We start from the raw sequence: 26,819 nt of genomic DNA on the forward strand, positions 1-26,819 counted from the left end.
GGAAAACAGCCTGAGAATACTGGGTGCTGTAGGTTTTTGGGTTCCCACTCCTTTCCTGTCCCCCTCGTGTCACCAGGCTTCCCAACTGCCCCCTGACTCTTCGTTCCTCCTTTTCCAGCCACCTGAGAACCCGCCGCAGCCCGAGACCGACTCATGGGAGTCTGTGGCAGCAGCAAAGTGGGCTTTTGGAGTTGCAATGCGCCCCCTGCTAGCTCTACAGCCAAACCACCCTGATCCCAGAAGCTAAGCAAGGTCAGGCCTGGCCAGTACTTGGATGAGACCATCCTGCTCTCTCCCTATTTCCGCTTGTATTGCCAGGCTCCCCAAATGCCCCCTGACTCTTCCATCCCCCTTTCCCATCCACCTGCGCCTCTGCTGCAGCTTGGAACTTCATCGTGAGGGGCTGTGATGGCACCACCATGGGCCCTTGGGGCTGCCAGGTGCCCCACGACGACGTCTATGGCCATACCACCCTAATCATGAAAGCGAAGCAGGGGAGACTTGGAGGGGAGACTGCCAGGGAATACCGGGTGCTGTAGGCTTTTAGCTTCTTGCTCTCTCCCTCTTTCCTCCTGGGGTCACGAGGCTTCTCAACCACACCCTGACTCTTCTCTCCCCCTTTTCCACCCGAGTGCACCCCCGCAGCTCGGGACCTCCTCCTGGGGGTCTGTGGCAGCAGCACTGCAGGCCCTTGGGGCACCATGTGCCATGGTTTGGCATCTATGGCCATACCACCCTAATTTTGAAAGCTTAGCAGGATTAGGCCTGGCCATTACTTGGATGGGAGACTGCCTCACATACCAGGTGCTGTAGGCTTTTGGCTTTTTGCTCCCTCCCTTTTACCCCCTTGTGTCACCAGGCTTCCCAGCCGCCCCCTGACTCTTCTCTTCCCCTTTCCTGCCCGCCTGTTGCAGCCCAGGATTTCCTCATGGGGGTCCGTAGCAGCAGCACCCTGGGCCCTTGAAGCCACCAGGAGCCCTCTGCCAGCATATATGGCCATACCACCCTGATCTCCAAAGCTATGGAGGGTCAGGTCTGACCAGTACTTGAATGGGAGATGGCCTGGGAATTCTGGTTTCCTCTTTTCCACTCGTGTCGCCAGGCTTCCCAAACGTTCTCTGACTATTCTTTCCCTTTTTTGTGCCCACCTGTGCCCCAGGCACAGCATGTGACCTAGTCCTGGGAGTCTGCGGTGGCAGAACCGCAGGCCCTTGGGGCCTCCAGGTACACCATGCAAGTTTCACAGCCATATCACTCTGATATCAGAAGCTAAGCAGTCGTGCCTGGCCAGTGCTAGGATGGGGGTCCGTCTGGGAACACTGGGTGATGTAGGCTTTTCACTTACAGCTCCCTCCCTCTTTCCCCCTTCAGTTGTCTTGATTCACAACCATTCCCTGACTCTTCTCTCCCCTTTTTACACCCAACTGCATCCCAGACACAGCCTGGGACTTTCTCATAGGGTTCTGCAGTGGCGGCAGCACCGTGGGCTGTTGGAGCCACCAGGAGTCCCCTGCAGGCGTCTACGACCAAACCGCCCTGATCCTGGAAGCTCAGCAGGGTCAGGCCTGGCCAGTACTTTGGGGAGACTGCCTAGGAATTGCGAGTGCTGTAGGCATTTGTCTAGTATGGAAGACCACCTGGGAATTTCATCTTCCAGTTCCCTTTCTCTCCCCCTCATGTCACCAGGCTTCCCAGCTGCAACTTTACTCTTCTTTTCCCTTTTTCCACCTGCCTGGGTTCCTGCCACAGCCCGGGACCTCCTCCTAGGGGTCTGCAGTGGCAGCAACATGGGCCCTTGTGACCACCAGGCACCCCATGCTGGCATCTACAACCATATCACACAGATCCGGGAAGCTAAGCAGGGTCAGGCCTGGCCAGTACTTTGATGGGAGACTGCCTAGGAATTTCGAGTGCTGTAGGCATTTGGCTTCCTGCTCGTTTCCTCTTTTTCCCTCATGTTGCTGAGTTTCCCAATTGCCCCCTGACTCTTCTCTTCCGCTTTTCAGACTGTCTGCTCCCTTGCAGCAACCTGGGACCTCCTCATGGGGGTAAGTGGCATCAGCAGTCTGGGCCACTGGGGCCGCCAGGCTCTCCCTGCAGGCGACTAAGGCCATATCACCCTGATCCCAGAAGCTAAGCAGGGTTGGGCCCGGCCAGTACTTGGATGACAAGACTGCCTGGGAATACCATGTGCTGTAGGCTTTTGACTTCCCACTCCCTCCCTCTTTCCCCCTCAGGTCACCAGGCTTCCCAAACACCCCTTGATTCTTCTATCCCCATTTTATGTCTTCCTGTGTTCCCCCTGCAGCACTGGACCTTCTCCCGGGGGTCCCCACAGCAGCACTGTGGAAATCTTGAGGCTGCAAGTTGACACCTGCCAGCATCTGCAACCATATTATATTGATTCTGGAAGCTTATCAGGGTCAGGCCTGGCCAGTACTTGGAGGGTAGACCACCTGTGAATACTGGGTGCTGTACACTTTTGTGTTCCCTCTCCCTCCTTCTTACCTGTTCGTGTCTCCTGCCTTTCCAACCACCCCCTTCACTCCTCTCCCCCTTTTCTGCCCACCTGTGCCCCTGTCGCAGCCCGGGACCTTCTCCTGGTGGTTGGCAGAGCAGCACTGCGGCAACCTTGGCCCGACAGCTTCCGGCATCTATGGCTACACCTCCCTCATCCCAGAAGCTGAGCAGGGTTGAACCTGGCCAGTACTTGGATGGCAGACCACCTGGGAATATCCGGTGCTGTAGGCTTTGGCTTCCCACTCCCTCCATCTTTCCCCCTCATGTCTGTCTGAGCCTACAGAGTACCACCCTGATCCTGGAAGCTAAGCAGGGCCAGGCATGGTCATTGGTTGGATGGGAGACTGCCTGGCAATACCAAGTGTTGCAGAGTTTTGGATTCCCGCTCCCTTTCTTTCCCATTCGTGTTGCTGGTGTTTACAACACCCCGCCACCTTACTCTTCTCTCCCTTTGTCTGCCCACCTGTGTCTCCACCACATTTTGGGACTTCCTAGTGGGTGTCCCCTGCTGGCATCTACGGCCATACCACACTGATCCTAGAAGCCAAGCAGTGTCCGGACTGGCTAGTACTTAGATGGGAGTCTGGGAATACCGGGGGTTGTAGACTTTTGGCTTCCGGCTTCTTCCCTCTTTTCCCATCATATTGCCAAATTTCCCAATCTGCCCCTGACAATTCTCTCAACTATTTCTGCCTACCTGGGCCTCTACCACAGTGCTGGATCTCCTCATGAAGGTCCATGGAGGCAGCACTGTGGGTTCTTAGGGACTCCAGGCACCCCCTGCCAGCATCTACTGTCATACCACCCTGATCCCAGAAGCTAAGCAGGGTAGTGCCTGTCCAGTACTTGGATGGGAGACTGCCAGGGAATACTGGGTGCTGTAGGCCCTTGGCTTCCAGTTTCCTCCCTCTTTCTCCCTTGGGTCGCCTCACTTCCAGATTACCCCTTAACACTTCTCTCCGCCTTTTCTGCCTGTCTGCACTAAGGCCGCAACCCAGGATCTCCTCATGGAGGCCCACCATGGCAGCTCTGTGGGCTGTCAGGGTGGCCAGGAGCCCTCTGACAGCATCTACGGCCATACCACCCTCATCCAGGAAGCTAAGCAGGGTCGAGCCCAGCCAGGACTTGGACTGGAGACTGCCTGGGAATACCAGAATTGATAAGTTATTGGCTTCCTGCTTTCTAACTCTTTTCCCCTTAAGTCGCCACACTTCCCACCTGGCCTCTGACTCTTTTTTCTCCATTTCTCGCCTGCCTGCTTTCCTCTGCAGCCCAGGACCCCTTTGTGGGGGCTCGCCGTAGCAGGTCTGCATGTCCTTGGGACAGTCAGGTGCCCGCTGCTGGCATCTACGCCTATACCAGCCTGATCTCGGAAACTAAGCAGGGTCGGGCTTGGCCAGGACTTCGATGGGAGATCCCCTAGGAATACCAGGAGTGGTGGGCTTTTGGTTTCCCACTCCCTCCCTCTTTCACCCTTGGATCACCATGCTTTGTAACCTCCCCCTCACTCTTCTCTCCCCTTTTCTGCCTGCCTGTGCCTGGCCGAAGCACTGGATTTTTTCATGGGGTCCTGCTGCGGCAGCTCCGTGGGCCCTTGGAAAAGCCAGTCACCCCCTGCTGGCAACTATGGCCACACTACCCTGATGCCGGAAGCTAAGTGGGGTCAGGCCCATCCACGACTTGATGGGAGACTGCCTGGGAATACCGGAATTGATTGGTTTTTGGCTCCCCACTCCAGCCCTCTTTACCCATTTGGTCGCTGGGATTCCCAACCACCCCCTAACTCTTCTCTCCTTTTCTGCCTGCCTGTGCCCCCACCGCAGCCCAGGACCTCCTCATGAAGGCCCGCTGTGGAAGTTCCACAGGCCTGTGGAGCAGCCAGGTGCTTCCTCCTGGCATCTGTGCTCATACCACCCTTCTTTCGCAAGTTAAGCAGGTTCTGGCCTGTACAGAACTTGGATAGAAGATTACCTCGGAATACCAGAAGTGGTGGGCTTCTGGCTTCCTGCTCCCTCCTTCTTTCCCCCATTGGTAGCCACACTTGCCAACCAACCCCTGAGTCTCCTCTCCTGCTTTAGAACCTGTCTGCACCCCTGTTGCAGCCCGGGATCTCCTTGTGGGGGCCCGCCGTGGCAGCTCTGTGGGCTTTTGAGGTGACCAGTCTACTCCTGCTGGCGTCTACGCCAATACCACCCAGATCCCGAAAGTGGGATCAGACCCAGCCGGGACTTGGATGGGAGAGTGCCTGAAAATACCAAAAGCAGGGCTTTTGGCTTCCCACTCTTTCCTTCTTTCCACCTTCAGTTGTCACGCTTCCCAACTGACCCCTAACTGTTCTCTTCCACATTTCCACCCACCTGTTCCCCCGCCCCAGGACCTCCTCATGAAAGCCCACTGTGGCAGTTTTGCGGGCCCTTGGGGAGACCAGGCGCCCCCTGCCGGCATCTACGGCCATACCACCCTAATCCTGGAAGCTAAGCAGGGTTGGGCCTGGCCAAAACTTGAATGGGAGACTGCCTGTGAATACTGGCGGCTGTAGGATTTTAACTTCCCGCTCCCTCTCTCGTTTTGGTTGCCACTCTTCCCAACTTCCCCCTGACTTTTCTCTCCCTTTTTCCCATCAGCCTTTGTCCCCACAGGGTCTACGGCTGTACCACCCTGATCCTGGAAGCTAAACAGGGTCCAGCCCAGCCAGGGATTGAATGGGGAAACCACCTGGGAATAACAGAAGCCATGCATTTTGGGCTTCCTGCTCTCTCCCTCTTTCCCATTTGGGTCGCCATGCTTCCCAGCCTCCCCGTGACTATTTTCTTTCCCTATTCTGCCCACCTGCACCTGCAATGCAGCCTGGGACCTCCTCATGGGGGCTCACCGTGACAGCTCCTAAGAAGGGTTTGGCCTGGTTTGTACTTGAATGGGAGATTGACTGGGAATTCTAGGCGGGCAGTGGGCTTTTGTCTTCCTGCTCCTTTCCTCTTTCATCCTTGGGTTGCCATGCCTCCCAATTGCCCCCATTTTGGCTGCCCACATCCCCTACACAGCCCTTGACCTCCTTGTGGGGTTCCACATGGCTGCTCTGTGGGTCCTTGGGGTGGCTAGTCACCCCCTGCCAGCACCTACAGCCATATCACTCTGATTCCAAAAGCTGAGTAGGGTCGGGTCCATCAAGGACTTGGATGGGAGACCACCTGGGAATACCGGAAGCAGTGGGCTTTTGGCTTCCCTCTGTTTCCCTCTTTCACCCTTGGGTCACCACATTTCCCAACCCATTTCCTGATTCTTCTCTCTCCCATTTCTGCCCACCTGTGCTCCCGCCACAGCTAAGGACTTCTTCATGGGGTCCCACCATGGCAGCAATGTGGGCCCTTGGGGTGGCCAATCACCCCCTTCTGGCATCTATGGCCATACTACTCTGATCCCAAACACTTAGCAAGGTCAGGTTTGTCCAGGACTTTGATGGGAGACCGCCTGAAAACACCAGAAGTGGTGGGCTTTTTGCTGCTCCCTTTCTCCTTCTTTCCCCCTTCAGTTGTCAGGCTCCCAAACCGCCCCCTGACATTCCCTCTTTTCCACCCGCCTGCACCTCTGACACAGCCCAGCATCTCCTTGGGAAGAACTGCTGTGGCAAATTCGCAGGCTTGTTGGGTAGCCAAGACCTTCTTGCCAGCGTCTGTGACCATACCACCCTGTACCTGTAAAGCTAAGCAAGGTTGGGCCTGGCCAGAACTTGGATGGGAGATCACCTTGGAATACTGGAAGTGTTGGGCTTTTGCTTCTTGCTACTCCCTCTTTCACCCTTAGGTATCCATGCTCCCCAACAGATCCCTGACCCATCTGTCCCCATTTTCCACTCGCCTGCACTCTTGTCACAACCCAAGATCTCCTCATGGGGGACCCCCGTGGAAGCTCCGCAGGCCCTTGGGGCAGTCCTGCACCCCCTGCTGGCATTTACGGCCATACTACTCTTTTCCCAGAAGCTAAGCAGGGTCGGGCTTTCCCAGGACTTGGATGGGAGACCGCATGGGAATAACAAAAGTGGTGGCCGTTGGCTTCCATCTCCCTTCCTCTTTCCCCCTTGGGTCGCCATGCTTTCCAACTGCCCCTTGACATTTCTCTTCCACTTTTCTGCTCACCTATGCCTTTGCTGCAGCTCAGAGCCTCCTCATGAGGCCTGCCCCAGCAGCTTTATGGGCCCTTGAAGTGGCCAGTCACCCCTTTCCCATGTTTAAGAACATACCACCCTGATCCCAGAAGTTAAGCAAGGGAGGGCCTGGCCAGGACTTGATTGGGAGATTGCCTGCGAATATCGGAAGCAGTGGGCTTTTTGCTTCCCACTACCTTCCTTTTTCTCCCTTGGGTCTCTGTGCTTCCCAGTCACCCCCTGACTCTTCTCTCCCACTTTTTTTTTGCCCCCTGCTCCCCTGCCACAACCTGGGGCCTTCTCTTGGGTGCCTGCCGTAGCATCTCTGTGGGCTTTTGGAGTGGCCAGGTACCCCCCAGCCGGTGTCTGAGGCCATACCACTGTTACCCTGAAAGCCAAGAAGGTTCACAACTGGGCATGGCTTGGATGGGAGACCTCCTGGGAATACCGCAAGAGGAGGGCTTTTGGCTTCCTGCTTCCTCCCTCTTACCCCCTTGGGTCACCACGCTTCACAACCACCTCCTGACTCTTCTCTCCTTCTTTTCTGCCTGCCTGCACCACTGCCATAGCCTGGGACTTCCTCGTGGGGTCCCAGGGCAGCAGATCTGCAGGTTCTTGAGGAGGCCAGGGTGCCACTGTTGGCATCTATGGCCATACCACCCTGATCCTGAAATCTAAGCAGGGTCATGCCCAGCCAGGACTTGGATGACAGATCTCCTGGGAATACTGGAAGTGGTGAGCTTTTTGGCTTCCCGCTCCCTCCCTCTTTCACCCTTGGGTCCCCATGCTTCCAAACTGCCCCCAACTCTCCTCTCCCCCTTTTCTGCCCCCCTGAGCCACCGCACCAGCCTGGAATCTCCTCGTGAGGGCTCGTTGTGGTAGCCCCATGGACCCTTGTTGCAGCCAGGCATCACCTTCTGACATCTACAGCCATAGCACCCTGAACCCAGAAGTTAAGCAGGGAGACATGCCGGGGCAGGACTCGTGTGGGAGACCAACTGGGAATAACAGAAGCAGTGGGCTTTTGGCTTCCTGCACCCTCCCTCTTCCCCTTTGGGTGGCCACACTTCCCAATCGCCCTCTGACTGTTTTTTTCCCCTTTTCTGCCCATCTCCATAAATGCTGCAGCCTGGGATTTTCACGTGGGGGCCCGCAGTGGCAGCTCCACTCCCTTGGGATGTCCAGTCACTTGTCAGCATATAAGGCCATACTGCCCTGGTCCTGGAAACTAAGCAGGATAAGGCTTGGCCAGGAATTGGATAGGAGATTGCCTGGGAATACTGGAAGAGGTGGACTTTTGGCTTCCTGATCCCTCTCTCATATCCCCTTGGGTCAGCATGCTTCCCAACTGCCCCCTGACTCTTCTCTCCTTCTTTTCCACCCACCTGCACCATTGCTACAGCCTGGGACTTCCTCGTGGGGTCCCAGTGTCGCAGCTTCATGGACCTGTGGGGCAGCCAGGCACCCCCTGTTGGCATCTATGGCCATACCACCTTAATGCTGGAAGATAAGCAGGGTCATGTCCGGCCAGTACTGGGATGGGAGTCCACCTGGGAATACTGGAAACATTAGGCTTTTGGCTTCCTGCTCCCTCCTTCTTACCCATTTGAGTCACCACTGACCCTTCTCTCCCCCTTTTCCATTAGACTGCACCTTTGCTGCAGCCTGGGACCTCCTCGTGGGGATCCACTGTGGCAGCCTCGCAGGCCCTTGGAGTGGCCAGGCGCCCCTTGCTGACTTGTACGTCCATGCTACCTTTATCCTCAAAGCTAAGCAGGGTCGGGCCCAGCCAGGACTTGGTTGGAAGACTGCCTGGGAATACTGGAAGTGGTGGGCTTTTTGGCTTCCTGCTCTCTCCCTCTTATCCATTGGTTTTTTATGATTCCCAATCACCTACTGACTCTTCTGTTCCTCATTTCCACCTGCCTACAGCCCAACACAGCTTGGGACTTCCTTGAAGGGGCCCACTGGGGCTTCTCTGCCAGTACTTGGGGTGGCCTGAAGCCCCCTGGTGATGTCTACTGCCATACCACCCTGATCCTGGAAGCTAAGCAGGGTCAAGTCCAGCTAGGACCTGGATGGGAGACTGTCTGGGAATACCGGAAGTGGTGGGCTATTAACTTCCCACTCCCTCCCTATTCCGCCTTGGATCACCACGCTTCCCAATCACACCCTGACTCTTCTCTCTCCCTTTCCCACCTGCCTGCGTCTCTGAGGCAGCCTGGGACTTCCTCATGGGGGGCCGCCATGACAACTCTGCAGACTCTTGAAGTGGCCAGGTGCCCCCTGCCGGCGTCTCTGGCTATGTTGGAAATGAAAGCTTAGAGCCTTAAAGAAAACAAGCACTCAAACAAAGGATTTCCTGCAAGGTGAATTTACTTCTGCAGAAAGGTGCTGCTCGAAAGCCTGATTTCCTTGAGAGCACACATGAAAAGGGAAAGCAGGGGTTTTAATTTCTAACGCATTGAGTTCCTACTGCTGTGTCCTATCTCCATTCACCAGAGCTGGACCACACAATCTAAACTGATCCCGATTGACTAAAAACTTCAACTCTCCTAAACAGTTAAATTCATGAAAGGAAGTAAAGGATGCAAGGGTATCACTTGCGGGGCACTGAGAAGCTAATAACATTCCAAAATAAGGTAAGGAACATATGTTACAAGTTAGGACACACCTGGGCATATTCAGGCAAGTCAGGGAACTAGTGAGCGAGGCCATGAAAATCAAAGAATAAGGAAACAGAACATGCTTCTTTGACTTAATTACTTCTCACCTTCGAGGAAGAACTTCACTGTATTTAATAGGCTGTACCACCCAGATCCCAGAAGCTAAGTTGAATCGGGCCTAGTCAGGACTTGGATCAGACAATGCCTCGAAATAACAGAAGCTGTGGGTTTTGGGCTTCCAGCTTTCTTTCCCCCTTCAATCACTGGGCTTCCCAACCATCCTCTGACTCTTGTCTCCTCCTTTTCAGCCCACCTGTGCCCCTGCCGCAGCCTGGACCTCTTCATGGAGGCCTGCCACAGCAGCTCTGTGGGCCCTTGGGTCAACCAGGCACCCTGTGCTGGCATTTACAGCCATACTACTCCAATCCAAGAAGCTATGCAGGGTCGGGCCTGGTAAGGACTTAAATGGGAGACTGCCTGGGAATACTGAAAGTGGTGGCCTTTTGGTTTCCCACCGTCTCCCTCTTTCCACTTTGAGTCACCACACATCTCAACTCCCCACCCAACTCTTCTCTCCCACTTTTCCTCCTGCCTGCACTCCTGACATAGCCTGGCACCTCTTCGTGGGGGCCCACCACAGCAGCTTTGTGAGCCCTTGGGGTTGCCAGGCGCTCCCTGCCACCATCTACGGACATTATGCCCTGATTCTGGAAGCTAAGCAGGGTCGGACTTGGCCAGGACTTGCATAGAAGACTGCTGGGGAATAGCAGAAGTGATGGTCTTTTCGCTTCTCGCTCCCTCTGTTTACCCCTTGCGTCACCATGCTTTCCAACCACCCCCTGACTCTTCTCTTCCCCTTTTAAACCCACCTGTGCCCCCGTGGCAGCTCAGGACCTCCTCGTGGGGGCCTGCCAGGGCAGCTCTGCTAACCCTTGTGGTAGCCAGTCCCTGCCAGCTGGTGTCTAATGCCATACCACCCTGATCCTGGAAGCTAAGCAGGGTCGGGCCTGGCCAGGACTTGGATGGGAAACCAGCTAGGAATACTGGAAGCAGTATGCTTTTGGCTTCCCACTCCCTCCCTCTTTTCCCCTTAGGTCGCCACGCTTCCCAACCGCCACCTGACTCGTCTCCTTTTTATTCCACCCACCTGAGCCCTCGTCAGAACCCAAAATCTCCTTGTGCGGACACACTGCTAAAGCTTCTCAGTCTTTTGGGGTTGGCAGGCGCCCCCTGACAGCATTTACAGCAAAAACACCTCGATTCTAAAAGCTAAGCAGAGTTAGGCACAGCCAAGAATTGGATGGGAGACCACCCGGAAATACCAGAAGTGGTGGGCTTTTGGCTTCCCACTCCCTCCCTTTCTGCCCTTTAACCGCCCCCTGACTCTTCTCTCCCCTTTTGCCAACAACCTATGCCTCCACCACAGCCTGGGGCCTCCTTATAGGGGCCCACCGTGGAAGCTCCGTGAGCCCTTGGGACAAACAGATGCTTCCTGCTGGCGTCTACCAGCATACCACACTGATCTCGATGCTAAGCAAGGTCTGTCCTGGCTAGGAGTTGGATGAGAGACTTCATGGGAATAGTGGAAATAAGCTTTTGGCTTCCCGCCCCCTGCCTGTTTCCCCCTTGAGTTGCCACTCTTTCCAACCTCCCCATGACTCATCTCTCCCACTTTTCCACCCTCCTGTGCCCCCACCACAGCCTGGGACCTCCTCATGGGGTATGCTGAGGCAGCTCCGTGGGTGTTTGGGGTGACCAGGCACCCCCTGCCAGCGTCTATGGCATTATCTCCCTGATCCCACAAGCTAAGTAGGGTCAGGCCTGCCCAGAATTTGGATGGGAGACTGCCAGGGTATACCAGGGATGGTGGACTTTTGGCTTCCTGTTCCCTTGTTTTTACCCCTTGGGTCGCCACATTCACCAACCACCCCCTGACTCTTCTCTCTGACTTTTCCACCTGCCTATGCCCATTCCACAGCCCAGGACATCCTCTTGGAAGCCCGCCACAACAGGTCCCTGGGACCTTTGGGAGGCCAGGTACTTCCTGCTTCCATCTACAACCATATCACCCTGATCCCAGAAGCTAAGCAAGGTCGGCCTCAGACAGGACTTGGATGGGAAACCGCCTGGGAATACTGGAGGTGGTAGGCTTTTGTCTTCCTGCTCCCTCCCTAGCTCCCTTTGTGTCTCCACACTTCCCAACACACCCTGACTTTTTCCCATTTTCCTCAGGCCTGCACCACCTACACAGCCTGGAACCTCTTCATGAGGGCCTGATGCAACAGCTCTGCATGTACATGGGGCAGACAGGCACCCCTGTGGACATCTATCACCATACCAGCCTGTTCCTGGAAGCTAAGCAGGGTCTGGCCCGGCCAGGACTTGGATGGGAGACAGCCTGGGCATACTGAAAGCACTGGGCTGTTTGCTTTCTGCTCCCTCTCTTTCTCTCTTGGGTCACTGGGCTTCCCAACTGCCTCTAAGTCTTCACTCCCACTTTTTCGCCCACCTTCACTCTCACCGCAGCATGGGACCTCCTCATGGAAGCCCATTGTGGCAGCTCCACAGGCCCTTGGTGCTGGCAGGGGTGCCAGCATCAACGGCCATACCGTCCTGATCCTGGAAGCTAAGCAGGGTTGGGCCTGGCCAAGACTTGGATGGTAGACCGCCTGGGAATACTGGAAGCAGTGAGCTTCTGACTTCCCGCTTTCTCCTTCTTTCCCCCATCAGTTGCCAGGCTTCCCAACCACCCCCTGACTCTTCTCTCCCGCTTTCCACCCTGCCTGCACCCCTGCTGCAGCCTGGGACCTCCTCTTTGGGGCCTGCCGAGGAAGCTCTGTGTGCCATTGGAGCAGCCAGGTGCCCCATGCAGGCGTCTATGGTCATTCCACCCTGATTCCAGAAGCTAAAGAGGGTCGGGTCAGGATGGAACTTGGATGGGAGACTGCTTTGGAAAACTGCAGGATGTGGGCTGTTGGCTTCCCGCGCCCTCCCTCTTTCCCCCTTCAGTGGCAACTCTTCCCAACTGCCCCCAACTCTCTTCTGTGCCTATTCTGCCTGCCAGTGCCCCTGATGATGCCCGGGATCTCCTTATGGGGGTCCACTGCTGCAGCACCACGGGCCCTTGTAGTGGCCTGGTGCTCCCTACCAGCGTCTACATCCATACCACTCTGATCTTGACAGCCAAGCAGGGTCGGACCTGGATAGTACTTGGATGGGAGACTGCCTGGGAAACTGGGTGTTGTAGGCTTTTGGCCTCCTGCTTCCACCCTTTCTCCCTCATGTCATGGGGCTTCCCAAGTGCCACCTGACTCCTCTCCTCCTTCGCCACCTGCCTGTGCCACCACCACAGCCTGGGGCCTTTTTGTGGGGGTCCACAGAGGAACTATCGCAGGCCCTTGTGGCCACCAGGCATCACCTGCCAGCATCTACAGCCATGCCACCCTAATCCTGAAAGCTAAGCAGGGTCTGGACTGGCCACTACTTAAATGGCAGACCACCTGGGAATATCGGGTGCTGTAAACTTTTGGCTTCCTGCTCCCTTCCTGCTCCCTCTTTCCCCTTCATGTTGCCAGGCTTCCCCACCACTAGCTGACTCTTGTCCCCATCTTCCACATTCCTGCATCCTCACCACAGCCTGGGACTCACTCCTGCTCTTCTGGGGACCCTTGGATCTGCCAAGAGCACCCTGCCAGCATCTATGGCCATACCACCCTGATCCCTGAAAGCTAAGCATGATCAAGCCTGGCCAGTGCTTGGATGGGAGACCGCCTGGGAACACCCGGTGCTGTATGCTTTTGGCTTCCCTCTCTTACTTTCTTTCCCCCTCATGTCGTCGGGCTTCCCAGATTACCCCTAAGTCTTCTTCACCCGTTTTCCCTCCATCTGTACCCATGCCAGTCTGGGACCTCATCATGGGTGTCTGCGAGGTGCACCCTTCCGGCATCTACGACCATACCTCCCTGATCCCAGAAGCTGAGCAGAGTCGGACCTGGCCAGTACTTAGACAGGCAACTGCCTGGGAATACTGGGTGCTGTAAGTTTTTGGCTTCCTGCTCCCTCCCTTTTTCCCACCTGTGTCACCACGCTGCATAACCATCCCCTGACTCTTCTCACCTCATTTTTTGCCTGCCTGCTTTTTCGCCACAGTCTGGGATCTACTTGTGGGGGTTCCATGAGGTAGAACCACAGGTTCTTTGGGCCGCCAGGCACCCCCTGCTAAAGTGTATGGCAATATCACCCTGATCGTGAAAGTTAAGGGTCAGGCCTGACCAGTACGTGATAGTAGTGCCTGAGAATACCAGGTGTTTCAGGCTTCTGGCTTTCCAATCATGCCTTCTTTCACCCTCATGTCACAGATCTTCTCAACAACCCCTTGACTCTCTTCTCCCCCTTTTTGCCCACCTGCACCCCTGCTGCAGCCCAGGGCCTCCTTGTGAGAGTTTGCCACAGCAGCACTGAGGGTCCATGGGGCGGCCAGTTGCTCCCTGCCATTGTCTGTAGCCATGCCACCCTGATCTTGGAAGCTAAGCAAAGTTGGGCCTGGCTAGTAGTTGGATGAAAGACCATCTTGGAATGCTGGAAGCTGTAGGCTTTGGGCTTCTTTCTCCATCCCTTTTCGCCCTCGTGTCGCAGAACTCCCCAACCACCCTCTGAGTCTTCTCTCCCCCTTTTCCACCCACTTGTGCCTCAATCAAAGCCCAGGACCTCCTCATGGGGGTTAGATGTGGCAGCACCACGGGTCCTGGGTACTGCCAGGTGCACCATACCAGGGTCTATGGCCATCCCACCCTGATCCTGAAAGCTGGGCAGAGTCAGGTCTGGCCAGTAGTTTGATCATAGACTGCCTGGGAATACTGGGTGCTATTGGTTTTTGGCTTCCTGCTTTCTCCCTCTTTCCCCTTCATGTGGCCGGGCTTCCCAAACACCTGCTGTCTCTTCTTCTCCCTTTTCTGCCCACCTGTGCCCCCACAGCTGCTCAAGACCTCCTCTTGGGGGTCCCCTGTGGCAGCACTGCGGGCCTTTGGGGCTGCTAGGTGCCTTCTGCTAGCATCTACAGCAAAACCACCTTAATCAAGAAAGATAAACATGGTCCGGCCTTGCCAGTATGTGGATGGGAGACCGCCTAAAAATACTGGGTGTTGTAGTCTTCTGGCTTCCCGCTCCCTCCTTTCCTCCACGTGTCGCCATGCTTCCTAACTGCTCCCTGACTCTTCTGTCCTTTTTTTCCACCAGCATGTGCCCCCTCCACAGCCTGAGACTTTCTTGTGAAGGTCTGCAGTGGCAGCTCCTTGAATCCTTGGGGATGCCAGGTGCCCCATGCCAGTGACTACAGCAATACCACCCTGATCCAGGAAGCTAAGCAGGGTCAGGCCTGGCCAGTACTTGGGTGGGAGACTACCTGGGAATAACAGATGCTTTCAGCTTCTGGTTACCATGCCCTTTTTTCTTCCCCTTCCTGTCACCAGGCTTCCCAACCTCACCCTGACTCTTCTGTCACCCTTTTCTGACCACCTGCTCTTCCGCTGTAGCTTGCGACCTTGCTATGGGGATCCGCAGTGGCAGAACCACAGGACCTTATGGCCCCAGGCACCCACTCCCAGAGTCTACAACCATACCATCCTGATCCTGGACACTATGCAGGGCTGGGCCTGGCCAGAATATGCATGGGAGACTGCCTGGGAATACTGGGTGCTATAGGATTTTGGCTTTCCTCTCCCTACCTCTTTCTTACTAGTGTCGCCAAGCTTTCCAACAGCCCCCTTACACTTCTCAATTGGCCCCTGACTCTTCTCTTCCCCTTTTCTGCCCACCTGTGCACCTGCCACAGCTCGTGACCTTCCTGTGGGGGTTCGCAGCAGCAGCACCATGGGCTCTGGTGGCCGTAAGGCATCCCCTGCTGACGTCTACAGCCAGTAGCTCAGTAGTGTTGGGCCTGGCCAGTACTTAAATGTGAGACCACCTGGGAATACCAGGTTTTGTAGGCTTTTGGCTTCCCGTTCCCTCCCTCTTTCCCCCTCCTGTTGCCGGGGTCCCAACCGCACCCGGACTTTTCACTTCCCTGTTTTGCCCACCTGCGCCCTCATCACAGCATGGGATCTTTTTGTAGGGATCTGCTGCAGCAGCACCACAGGCCCTTGAGGCTACCAGGTGCCTCCTGCCAGAGTCTACGGTCATGCCACCTGATTCCAGAAACAGCAGAATCGGGACTGACCAGTGGTTGAATAGGAGACTGCCTGGGAATAGCAGGTGCTTTAGGCTTGTGGCTTCCTCCTCCCTCCTTTTTCCCCTCTCATGTTGCCAGGATTCCCAACTGCTCCCTAACCTTCTGTCCCCCTTTTGTGCCCACCTGCACTTCTGCTGCAGCCCAGGACCTCGTTGTGGGTTTCCACAGTGGCAGCACCGTGGGACCTTAGGGTCGCCAGGCATCCCCTGTTGGCATCTATGGCCATACCACTCTGATCCCAGACTCTAAGAAGGGTTGAGCCTGGCAAGAACATGGATAAGAGTCCTCCTGGGAAAACCGGGTGCTGTAGGGTTTTTGCTTTCTACTCCTTCCCTCTTTCCCAGGAGTGTTACAGGGTTTCACAATTTTACCCTGACACTTCTCTCCTTTTTTGTGTCTGTCTGCATTTCTGCTGCAGCCCGTGACATCCTCATAGGTGTCCAAGGCAGCAGCACCACAGGCCCTCGGGGTCGCCAGGCGTCCCCTGCTGGTGACTTTGGCCATACCACCTTGATACCAGAAGCTAAGCAGGGTCAGATCTGGCTAGTACTGGGATGGGAGACCACCTGGGAATACCGGATGCTGTAGGATTTTGGCTTTCTGCTCCCTCCCTCTTTTCCCCTTCTGTCACTGGTCTTCCCAACTGTTCCTTGACTCTTCTCTCACACTATTTTTCCTACCTGCACCCCCGCCACAGCCCAGAACCTCCTCGTGGGTGTCCATGATGGCACCACCGCAGATGATTCCCACACATAGGAATACCAGGTGCTGTAGGCTTTTGGCTTCCTGCTCCCTTCCTCTTTCCCTCTCGTGTTACCTGGATTCCCAACCTCCCCCTGAGTCTTCTGTCCCCCTTTTTCACCTGGCTGCACACATGCCACAGCCTGGCATTCCCTCTTGGGGGACCGAGGCAACATCATAACGGGCACTTGGGGCTGCCAGGCATTCTCTGCCAGCCTCTATGGTCATACCATCCTGATTCCAGAATCTAAGCAGTGTCTGGCGTGTCCAGTACTTGGATGGAAGATTGCCTGGGAATACCAGGTGCTGGTTGCTTTTGGTTTTCTGCTATCTCTCCCTCACGTGTCACTGGGCTTCCCAAACGCCCCCTGACTTTTGTCTCCTTTTCCGCCTGTCTGCACCCCCGCCACAGCCTGGAAACTCCTTGCGATGATCTGTGGCGGCAGCCCACCAGCCCTTATGTCCCCTAGGCTCCCTGTACTGGCGTCTAAGGCCATACCATTCTGATCCATGAAGATAAGCAGGGTCTGTCCTGGCAAGTAGTTGAATGTGAGACCGCCCGGGAATACTGAGTGCTGTCGGGTTTTAAATTCCCGCTCCCTGGCTCTTTCCCCCTCGTGTTGCCAGGCTTCCCAACTGCTTTCTGACTCTTCTCGCCCCTTTTCCTGCATGCCTGCGACCCCACTGAAGCTCAGGACATCCTCATGGGGGTTTGCGGTGACAGCACCACTGGCCCTGGGGGCCACAAGGCACCTCCTGTCTGCATCTACGGTGATACCACCCTGATCCTGAAAGCAAAGCAGGGTCAGGTCTGGCCAGTACTTGGAATGGAGACTGCTTGGGAATACTGGGTGCTGTAGGCACTTGGCTTCCGGCTCCCTCCCCCTTTTTTATTCATGTTGCTGGGCTTCCCAACCTCCCCCTGACTTTTCTCTCCCCCTTTTCCTCCTGCCTGTGCCCCTGCTGCAGCCTTTGTTGGGGTCCGTTGTGGCAGTACTGTGGGACATTGGGGTGGAGAGGCGCTCTCTGCTGACGTCTAGGGTAACACCATCATGATCCCAGAAGCTAACTAGGGTGGGGCCTGCCAGTACTTGCATGGCAGAGCACCTGGGAATACTGGATGCTGTAAGCTGTTGGCTCTTCGCCCCTTCTCCCTCATGTCACCAGGCTTTCCATCCGCCCCATGACTTTTCTATCTCCCTTTATGCCTGACTGTGGCCCCACTGCAGCCCGGGACCTTTTCATGGGAGTCCACTGCAGCTGCACGGAGGTCCCTTGAGACCGCCAGGCAGCCCTTTCTGGTGTCTATGGCTATAACACTCTGATCTCAGAAGCTAATCAGGGTAGGGCTAGCCAGTACTTTGATGTAAGAGTGGCTGAGAATACCAGGTGCTGTAAGCTTTTGGCTTCCCACTCCCTCTTTCCTCCTCGTGTTGCTGGGCTTTCAACCTCCCCTTACTCCTTTCCCACTATTCTGACAGCCTGTGTTCTCGCCAAAGCCTGAAATCTCCTTCTTGGGGTCTCCAGCAGCAGCACTGTAGGCCCTTGGGGCCACCAGGCACCTGATGCTGGTGCCTATGGCCATACTACCCTGAGACCAGAACCTAAGCAGGTTCAGGCCTGGCCTGTACTTGTATGGGAGACAGCCTGGAAACACCGGATGCTGTTGGCTTTTGGCTTCCTGCTCCCTTTCTTTTTCCCCCTCATGTCGCTTGGCTTCCCAACACTCCTTGACTTTTCTTTCCTCATTTTCTGTCTGCCTGTGCCCCTGACGCAGCCCAGGACCTCCTTCTGGGAGTCCGCAATGGTGCTCCATGGTCCCTTGGTGCCTCCAGGTGCCTCCTGCTGGGATCTATGTCCAAACCACCCAGATTCCAGAAGCTAAGCAGTGGTCAGTACTTGGATGAGAGACCACCTGGGAATACTGAGTGCTGTAAGCTTTTAGCTTCCTGCTTCTTCCCTCTTTCCTGCTCATGTCACCAGGATTCCCAACCACCCCCTGACTCTTCTGTCCACCTTTTCTGCCTGCCTGCATCCCTGTCACAGCCCAGGACTTCCATGTGGGAGTTTGCAGTGGCAGTACCGCTGGTCCTTGAAGCCGCCAGGCACCCACTGCCGGGGACTACAGTCATACCACCCTAAACCTGGAAGCTAAGTAGAGTCAGGCCTGGCCAGCATTTGTATGGAAGACTGCCTGGGAATACTGGGAGCTGTTGGCTTTTGGTTTCCTGCTCTCTTTCTCTTTTCTTATCCTGTCACCAGGCTTCCCAACTGTCCCCTGACTTTTCTTTCCTCATTTTCCACCTGACTACATCCCTGAGGCAGCCCAGGACCTCCTCATGAAGGTCTGCAGTGGCAGCATTGCCCACCCTTTCGTCTGCCTGGCGTCCCCTGCTGGCATCTACAGCCATGCCATTCTGATCCCTGAAGATAAGCAGAGTCGGGCCTGGTCAGTACTTGAATGGGTGACCACCTGGGAATATCAGGTAGGCTTTTCGCTTCCTACTCTCTCCTCTTTGCCCCACATGTTGCCAGGCTTTCCAACCGCCCCCTGAATCTTCCTTCCCCCTTTTCCATCTGACTGTGCCCACACCACAGCCTGGGACCTACTTGTGGAAGTCCGCGGTAGCAGGACCGCCAGCCCTGTAATTCGCCAGGGCCTCCCTGCCGGCGTCTACGGCCATACCATTCTGATCCGCAAAGCTATGCTATGTCGGGACTGGCCAGACCTTGGATGGGAGACTGCATAATACCTCACACTACAGGGTTTTGGCTTCCCACTTCCTCCCTGTTTCCCTTTCATGTCACCGGTCTTCCCTATCATCCCCAGACTATTCTCTTCTCCTTTTTACCCACTTGCACCACCGCCACCACAGCCTGATACCTTTTTGTGGAGGTTCGCCACAGCAGCACAGCAACCTTGGGACCAGAAGGCACCCCCTGCTGTTATCTATGGCCATATCACCCTGATCCTGGAAGCTAAGCAAGGTTGGGCCTGGCCAGTACTTGGATGTGAGATGACCTGGGAATACTGGAGTACTGTAGACTTTTGACTTTCTGCTCCCTTCCTCTATCACCCTCGTGTCATCAAGCTTCCCAATTTCCCTCGACTCTTTCCTCCCCCTTTTCTGCCTGTCTGCACCCATTTCGCAGCCCAAGACCTTTTCATGGGGGTAAGCTGTGGCAGCACTGTGGGCCCTTAGGGCTGCCAGGAGCCTCCTGCCATCATCTATGGCCATACCACCCTGATCCTGGAAGCTAAGCAGGGTCGGGCCTGACCAGTAGTTTGATTGGAGGTTGCCTGGGAATACCGGGTGTGGTGTGCTTTTGGCTTTCTTCTCCCTTCATCTTTCCCTCTCATATTACCAGTCTTCCCAACCACCCCCGACTCTTCTCTTCCCCTTTTATGTCCACTGCATTCCTGCCACAGCCCAGGACATCCTCCTGGTGTATCTTTGTGGCAGCAATGCAAGCCAACTTCTAGTGCCATACCACTCTGATCCTGGAAGCAAAGCAGGGTCGTGCCTGGTCAGTACTTTGATAGGAGACTGTCTGGGAACACTGAGTGCTGTAGGATTTTGTGTTCCTGTTCACTCCCTCTTTCCCTGTCATGTCACTGGGCTTTTCAAATGCCCCCTGACTTTTCTCCCTTTTTTCCCCACCAGCTTGGATCCCCACAGTAGCCCAGGACATTTTTCTGGGAGTTTGTATTGGCAGCACTGTGGCCCATTGGGCCTGCCAGGTGGCCTCTGCCGGCGTCTATGGCCATACCACCCTGATCCCAGAGCTAAGCAGGGTCAGTCTTGGCCAGCGCTTGTGAGGGAGACTATGTTGGAATACCGGGTGTTGTAGACTTTTGTCTTCCCTCTCTCTCCCTTTTTCCCCTTGTGTCATTGGGCTTCTCAACCACCATCTGATTCTTCTCTGCTTATTTTCCCCATTTCTGCGTCCCTGCTGCAGCCCAGGACCTTTTCATGGGGGACCACCGTGGCAGCACTGCAGCCCCTTGGGGCTCCTAGGTTTTCCCTGGCAATGTCTACAGCCATTGATCCCAGAAGCTTAGGAGAGTCAGGCCTGGCCAGCACTTTGATTGGAGACTGCCTGGGAATACCAGGTGCTGTAGGCTTTTGGCTTTCCACTCCATCCCTATTTTCCCCTCGTGTGGCCCAGCTTCCCAATTGCCCTCTGACTCTTCTCTCTCCCTTTTGTATCTGCCTGCGTCCCCACCACAGCCTGGGACCTCCACCTGGTGGTTGGTGACGGAAGTACTGTGAGCCCTTGCAGCTGCCCGGCGCCCCCTACCGGCGTGTACAGCCATACCACCCTAATCCTGAAGGGTAAACAGGGTCGGGCCAGGTCAGTACTTGTATGGGAGACTGCCTGAGAATACTGGGTGCTGTATAGGCTTTTGGCTTCTTCCCAGCTTTTTCTGTCGTGTTGCCAGGCTCCCCAACTGCCCCCTGACTCATCTCTCCCCATTTTCTGCCTTCCTACATTCTCACCACAGTCTAGGACCTTCTCTTGGGGATTTGTTGAGGTAGCACTGTGGGCGGCCATACCACCTTGATCATGGAAGCTAAGCAGGGTTGGGTCTGGTCGGTACTTAAATGAGAGACCACCTGGGAATGCGGGTGGTGTAGGCTTTTGACTTCTTGCTCCCTCCCTCTTATCTGCACGTGTCATAGGGCTTCTCAATTGCCCCCTCACTCTTCTCTTTCCTTTTTCCGCCACCTGCACCTCTGTTGTAGCCCAGGACCTTCCAGTGGTGATCCGTGGTGGCAGCACTGTGAGCTCTTGGGCCACCAGGCATGCTTTGCCAATGTCTACAGCCATACCACCCTGATCCTGGAAGCTAAGCAGAGTCAGGCCAGGCCAGTATTTGGATGGGAGACTGCCTGGGAACACCAGATGCTCTAGGCTTTTGGCTTCCCTCTCCCTACCTCTTCCTCGTGTAGCCGGGGTTCCCTACTGCCCCCGACTCTTCTCTTCTCCTTTTCTGCACACCTGTGCCCTCATGCAGACTTGGACCTCCTCTTGGGGGTCACCAGGAACAACACCATGGGCACTTGGGGATGACTGGCGCCCCTGCCGGCGTGTATAGCCATATCACCCATACATCAGAAGCTAAGCAGTGTTCGGCCTGGCCAGTACTTGGATGGGAGACCGCCTGGAAATACCAGGAGCTGCAGGCTTTTGGCTTCTGCTTTCTCCCTCTTTACTCATGTCACTGGGCTACCCCATCACCCCCTGATTCTTCTCTTCCCCTTTTCTGCTTTCAAACACCAACCTGGGACCTTTTTGTGGCAGTTCATGGTGGGAGCACTGTGGGCACTTGGGGCCTCCAGGCCTCCCTGCCAGTATCTACTGCCATGCCACCCTGATCCCAGAAAATAAGCAGGCTCAGGCCTGGCCAGTACTTTGATAGGAGACTGTCTGGGAATACAAGGTGCTAAAGGCTTTTGGCTTCCTGCTTTCTCTCTATTTCCTCTTTGTGTTGCTGGGCTTCCCAGATGCTCCCTGACTCTTCTCTCCCCGTTTTCTACCCCGCTGCACACCTGCCATGGCCCAGGACCTCTGCCTCATGAAGCATTGTGGGTCATTGCTGCCGCCAGGTGCCCCCTGCTGCATTTATGGTCATACTACTCTGAACCCAGAAGCTAAGCAGGGTCAGGTCAGGACAGTACTTAGATGGGAGAGTACCTGGGACTACTGGGTGCTGTAGGCTTTTGACTTTTCTCTCTCTTTTCCCATCAGCTCGCTGGGCTTCCCAACTGCCCCCTGACTCATCACTCCTTATTTTCCGCCTGCCTATGTTCTCGCCTAAGCCTGGGACCTCTTCATGGGGATTTGTGGTGGCAGAACCACAAGCCGGTGGGGATGCCAAGCATTCCCTGCTGGCGTCTATGGCCATACCACCCTGATCCGGGAAGCTAAGTAGGGTCAGGCCTGGCCATTACTTGGATGGGAGACCACTTGAGATTACAAGATGCTGTAGTTTGGCTTCACACTGCTTTCCTCTTCTCCCCTTGTGTCGTCAGCCTTCCCAACCACCCCTGACTCTTCTCTCCCTTTTTCCAGCCACTGAGATTTCCTCTTGCTGAGGTGAGAGCATTGTGGGACCTTGGGGCCACCAGGTGACCCCTGCCAGCATCTACTGCCCAAAGCTAAGCACGGTCGGGCATGACCAGTACTCGGATGGGGAGACCACCTGGGGATACCGGGTGCTGTAGGTATTTGGCTTACGGCCCTCTCCTTCTTTCCCCTTCACGTTGCCAGGCTTCCCAACTGCCCCAACTCTTTTCTCCCCCTTTTCTTCCCACCTGCACCCCCTGACTCATCCCCAGCTTTGGACCTCCTCTTTGGGGTCCATGGCAGCAGCACCGTGGGCCCTTGGGGCTGCCAGGTGCCTGCTGTCAGCGTCTGTGGCCATGAAACCCTGATCCAGAAGCTAAGCAGAGACAGGTCTGGCAAGTACCTGGATGGGAGTCTGCCTAGGAATACTGGGTGCTGTAGGCTTTAGACTTCACTGTCTATCTTTCCCTTCCTGTCACCAAGCTTCCCAACCGCCTCCATCTTTCTCGCTTCCATTTTTACCTGCCTGCATCCCCACTGCAGCCAGGGACCTCCTCCTGGTGGTCTGCGGTGGCAGCACCGTGGGCCTTTGAGGCCACCAGATGATCCCTGTCTGGGCCTACGACCATGCCACCCTGATTCCGGAAGCATAGCAGGGTTGTGCCTGGCCAGTATGTGGATGGGAGACAGCCTGGGAACATGGGATGTTTTTGGCTTTGGCTTCCTGCTCCTTCTCTTTCTCCCTTGTGTCTCCGGGCTTCCCAACCACCCACTAACTTTTCTCTTTCCATTTTCCATCTGCCTGTGCCCCTAGACCCCAGACCTTCTCCTGTGGGTCTGTGGTGGTGCACTGTGGGCCCTTGGTGCTGCCAGGCATCTCCTGCCAGCATCTATGGCCATACCACCCAGATCCCAGAAGCTAAGCAGGGTCAAACCTGGTCAGTATTTGGATGGGAGACCACCTGGGAATATAGGATGTTGTGGGTTTTTGGCCTCCCACTTTCTCCCTCTTTCCTCCTCGCGTCACTGGGCTTCCCAGATGCCCCCGACTCTTCTTTGCTTATTTTTCGCCCATCTGGGCCACTACTGCAGCCCAGGGAATTTTCCTGTGAGTCTGCGGTGGCAGCACTGTGGGCTCTTGGGGCCACTAAGTGCCCCTTGTGGGCATCTATGGCCATAGAACACTGATCCCGGAAGCTAAGCAAGGTCAGGCTTAGCCAGTACCTGGAAGGGAGACTGCCTGGGAATACCAGGTGCTGTGGGGTTTTGTCTTCCCTCTTCCTCCCTCGTGTCACTAGACTTCCCAACCATGCCCTGACTCTTCTCTCTCCATTTTCTTCTCTCCTATATCCCCGCTGCATCCTGGAACTGCTTGTGGTGGTCTGTGGTGGCAGCACCATGGGCCCATACGTCCACCGGGCGCCCCCTGCCGGCGGCTACAGGCATACCATTCTGATCCCAGAAGCTAAATTGGGTCAGGTGTGGCAAGTACTTACATGAAAGACTGTCCCGGAATACTGGGTGCTGTAGGTTTTTGGCTTCTGGCTCCCTCCCTCTTTCTCCCTCATGTCACCGGGCTTCCCTACCACCCCCTGACTCTTCTCTCCCCACTTGCAACTTGCCTGTGCCCCGCCACAGCCCAGGACCTCCTTGTGGGTATCCGCAGCGGCAGCGCCGAGAAATCTTGGTGCCACCAGGTGGCCCCTGTGGGTGTCTATGGCCATACCACCCTGATCCTGGAAGCTAAGCATCGTCGAGCCTGGCCAGTACTTGGATGGGAGACTGCTTGGGAATATCAGGTTCTGTAGGCATTTGGCTTCCCACTCTCTCCCTCTTTCCCCCTTGCGTCACCAGACTTCCTAACTGCCCCTGACTACTTTCTCGCTCTTTTCATCTCGCCTGCTCCTCTGCTCCAGCTTGGGACCTCCTTGTGAGGGTCCGTGGCAGCAGCCCCATGGGCCCTTGGGTCCACCAGGTGCACCTTATCGTTGTCTATGGCCATAGAGTTCTGATCCAGTAAGTTAAGCAGGGCCAGGTCTGGAAAGTATATGGATGGGAGACTGCCTGGGAATACCCAGTGCTGTAAGCTTCAGACTTCCCTCTCACACCCTCTTTTCCCCTCGTGTCGTCAGGCTTCCCAACCACACTCCTGACTATTCTCTCTTCCATTTTTGCCTGCCTGCGTCCCCGCTGCAGGCTGGGACTTCCTCATGGCGGTCTGTGGCAGCAGCACTACGGGCCCTTGGGGCCACCAGGTGCTCCCTGCTGGTGTCGGTGGCCATGCCACCCTGATCCAGAAGCCAAGCACAGGTGGACCTAGCCAGTAGTTGGTTGGAAGACCGCCTGGGAAAACGGGGTGCTGTTGGCTTTGGCTTCCTGCTCTGTCAGAGGGCTTCCCAACTGTCTCCTGACATTTCTATCCTCATTTTCAGCCTGTCTGCGCTCCCGACGCAGCCTGAGACCTTTCCCTGTGGGTGCAACATGAGCCGTTGGAGCTGCAAGGCACCACCTGCTGGCATCTACGGCCATACCACTGGGATCCAGGAAGTTTAGGATGGTCCATCCTAGCCAGTACTTGGTTGGGAGACCACCTGGGAATACTGGGTGCTGTAGGGTTTCGGCTTCCCACTTTCTCCCTTTCTCCCTCGTGTAGCTGGGCTTCCCAGATGCCCCCTGACTCTTCTCTGCTTATTTTCCACTTTACTGGACCCCTGCCACAGCCAGCAGCACTGCTGACCCTTGGGGCCTCCATATATGCCCTGCTGGCACCTACAGCCCTACCACCCTGATCCCTGAAGCTAAGCAAGGCTGAGCTTGTCCAGTACCTGGAAGGGAGACTGCCTAGGAACACTGGGGGCTGTGGGCTTTTGTCTTACAGCTCCTTCCTTCTTTCCCCCTCTTGTCACCAGGCTTCCCAACCAACCCCTGACTCCTCTTCCCCTTTTTCACTCTCCTGCCGCCCCCATCCACCACATGAATGACTGCTGCCGTGGTCATCCATGGCTGCAGCACCATGGGCCCAGTTGTCCACCCGGTGTCCCCTGTTGGCATCTACGACCATACCATTCTTATCCTGGAAGCTAAGCAGGGTAGGACTTGGCCAGTACTTAGATGAAAGACTGTCTGGGAATACCAGCCGCTGTAGGCTTTTAGCATCTGGCTCCCTCCTTCTTTCCCCCTTGTGTCGCCGGACTGCCCAACTGCCCCATGACTTTTCTCTTTCCCTTTTTCGCCTGGCTACACCCCCGCTGCAGCTCAGGATTTTTTTGTGGTGGTCTGCCGTGGCTGCACTGCATCGCCTTGGGGCCGCCAGGCACCCTCTGCCAGTATCTATGGCCATAATACCCTGATCTTGGGAGCTAAGTAGAGTCAGGCCTGGCCAGCACTTGGATGGGAGAATGCCTGAGAATACCAGGTGCTCTGGGCTTTTAGCTTTCTGTTCTCTCCCTCTTATCTGCTTATGTCACCAGGATTCCCAGCTGCCCACTCACTCTTCTCTACCTCTTTTTTGCCCGCCTGTGTCCCAGTGCAGCCTGGGACCTCTTCATGGTGGTCCATGACAGCAGCACTCTGGACCCGTGGTGCTGCCAGGTGCCCTTTGCCAGCATCTGCAGCCACACAACCCCAATCCCGGATGGTAAGCAGGGTTTGGCCTGGCCACCACTTAGATGGGAGACTGCCTGAAAATACTGGGTGCTGTAGGCTTTTGGCTTCCCACTCCCTCCCTCCTTCCTAGTCTTGCTGGGCTACCCCTACACCCTGACTCTTCTCTCCCCCTTTTCTGCATACGTGTACCCCCACCGCAACACGGGACCTTTCTATGAGAGCTTGTGGTGTCAGTACAGTGGGCCATTGGGGCCACCAGGTGTCCCCTGCTGGCATCTATGGCCATATCACCTTGATTCCAGAAGCTGAGCAGTGTCGGGCCTTGCCAGTACCTTGATGTGAGACCACCTGGAAATACTGGGTGCTGTACACTTTTGGCATCCCGCTTTCTCTCTCTTATCCCCTTGTGTCGCCAGGCTTCCCAACCACCCCCAGACTGTTCTCTCCTTTTTTCCTCCCCATCTATGCCTCTGCCACAGTTGGGACATCCTCATGAGGATTCACGGTTATGGCACTGTGGGGTCCTAGCGACCAGGTGTTCCCTGTCATTGTCTATGGCCATACTAACCTGATCCTGGATGCTAAGAAGGGATGGTCCTGGCCAAAACTTGGATAGGAGTCCTCCTGGGAATACCAGGTGCTGTAGGTTTCTGGCTTCCCACTCCCTCCCTCTTTCATCCTCGTGTCGCCAGGCACAAATCACCAACCAACCTTCGAACTACACCCTGACTCTTTTCTCAACCTCTTCCACCCACCTGCGTCCCCACCACAGCTAGGAACCTTTTTGTGCGGGTCCGTGGTGGCAGCATCATGGGCCCTTGGTGTCACCAGGCACTCCATGCCCTCA

This window comes from Macaca mulatta, chromosome 19, assembly GCF_049350105.2.
Source record: "Macaca mulatta isolate MMU2019108-1 chromosome 19, T2T-MMU8v2.0, whole genome shotgun sequence".
Classification (NCBI taxonomy): Eukaryota; Metazoa; Chordata; class Mammalia; order Primates; family Cercopithecidae; genus Macaca; species Macaca mulatta.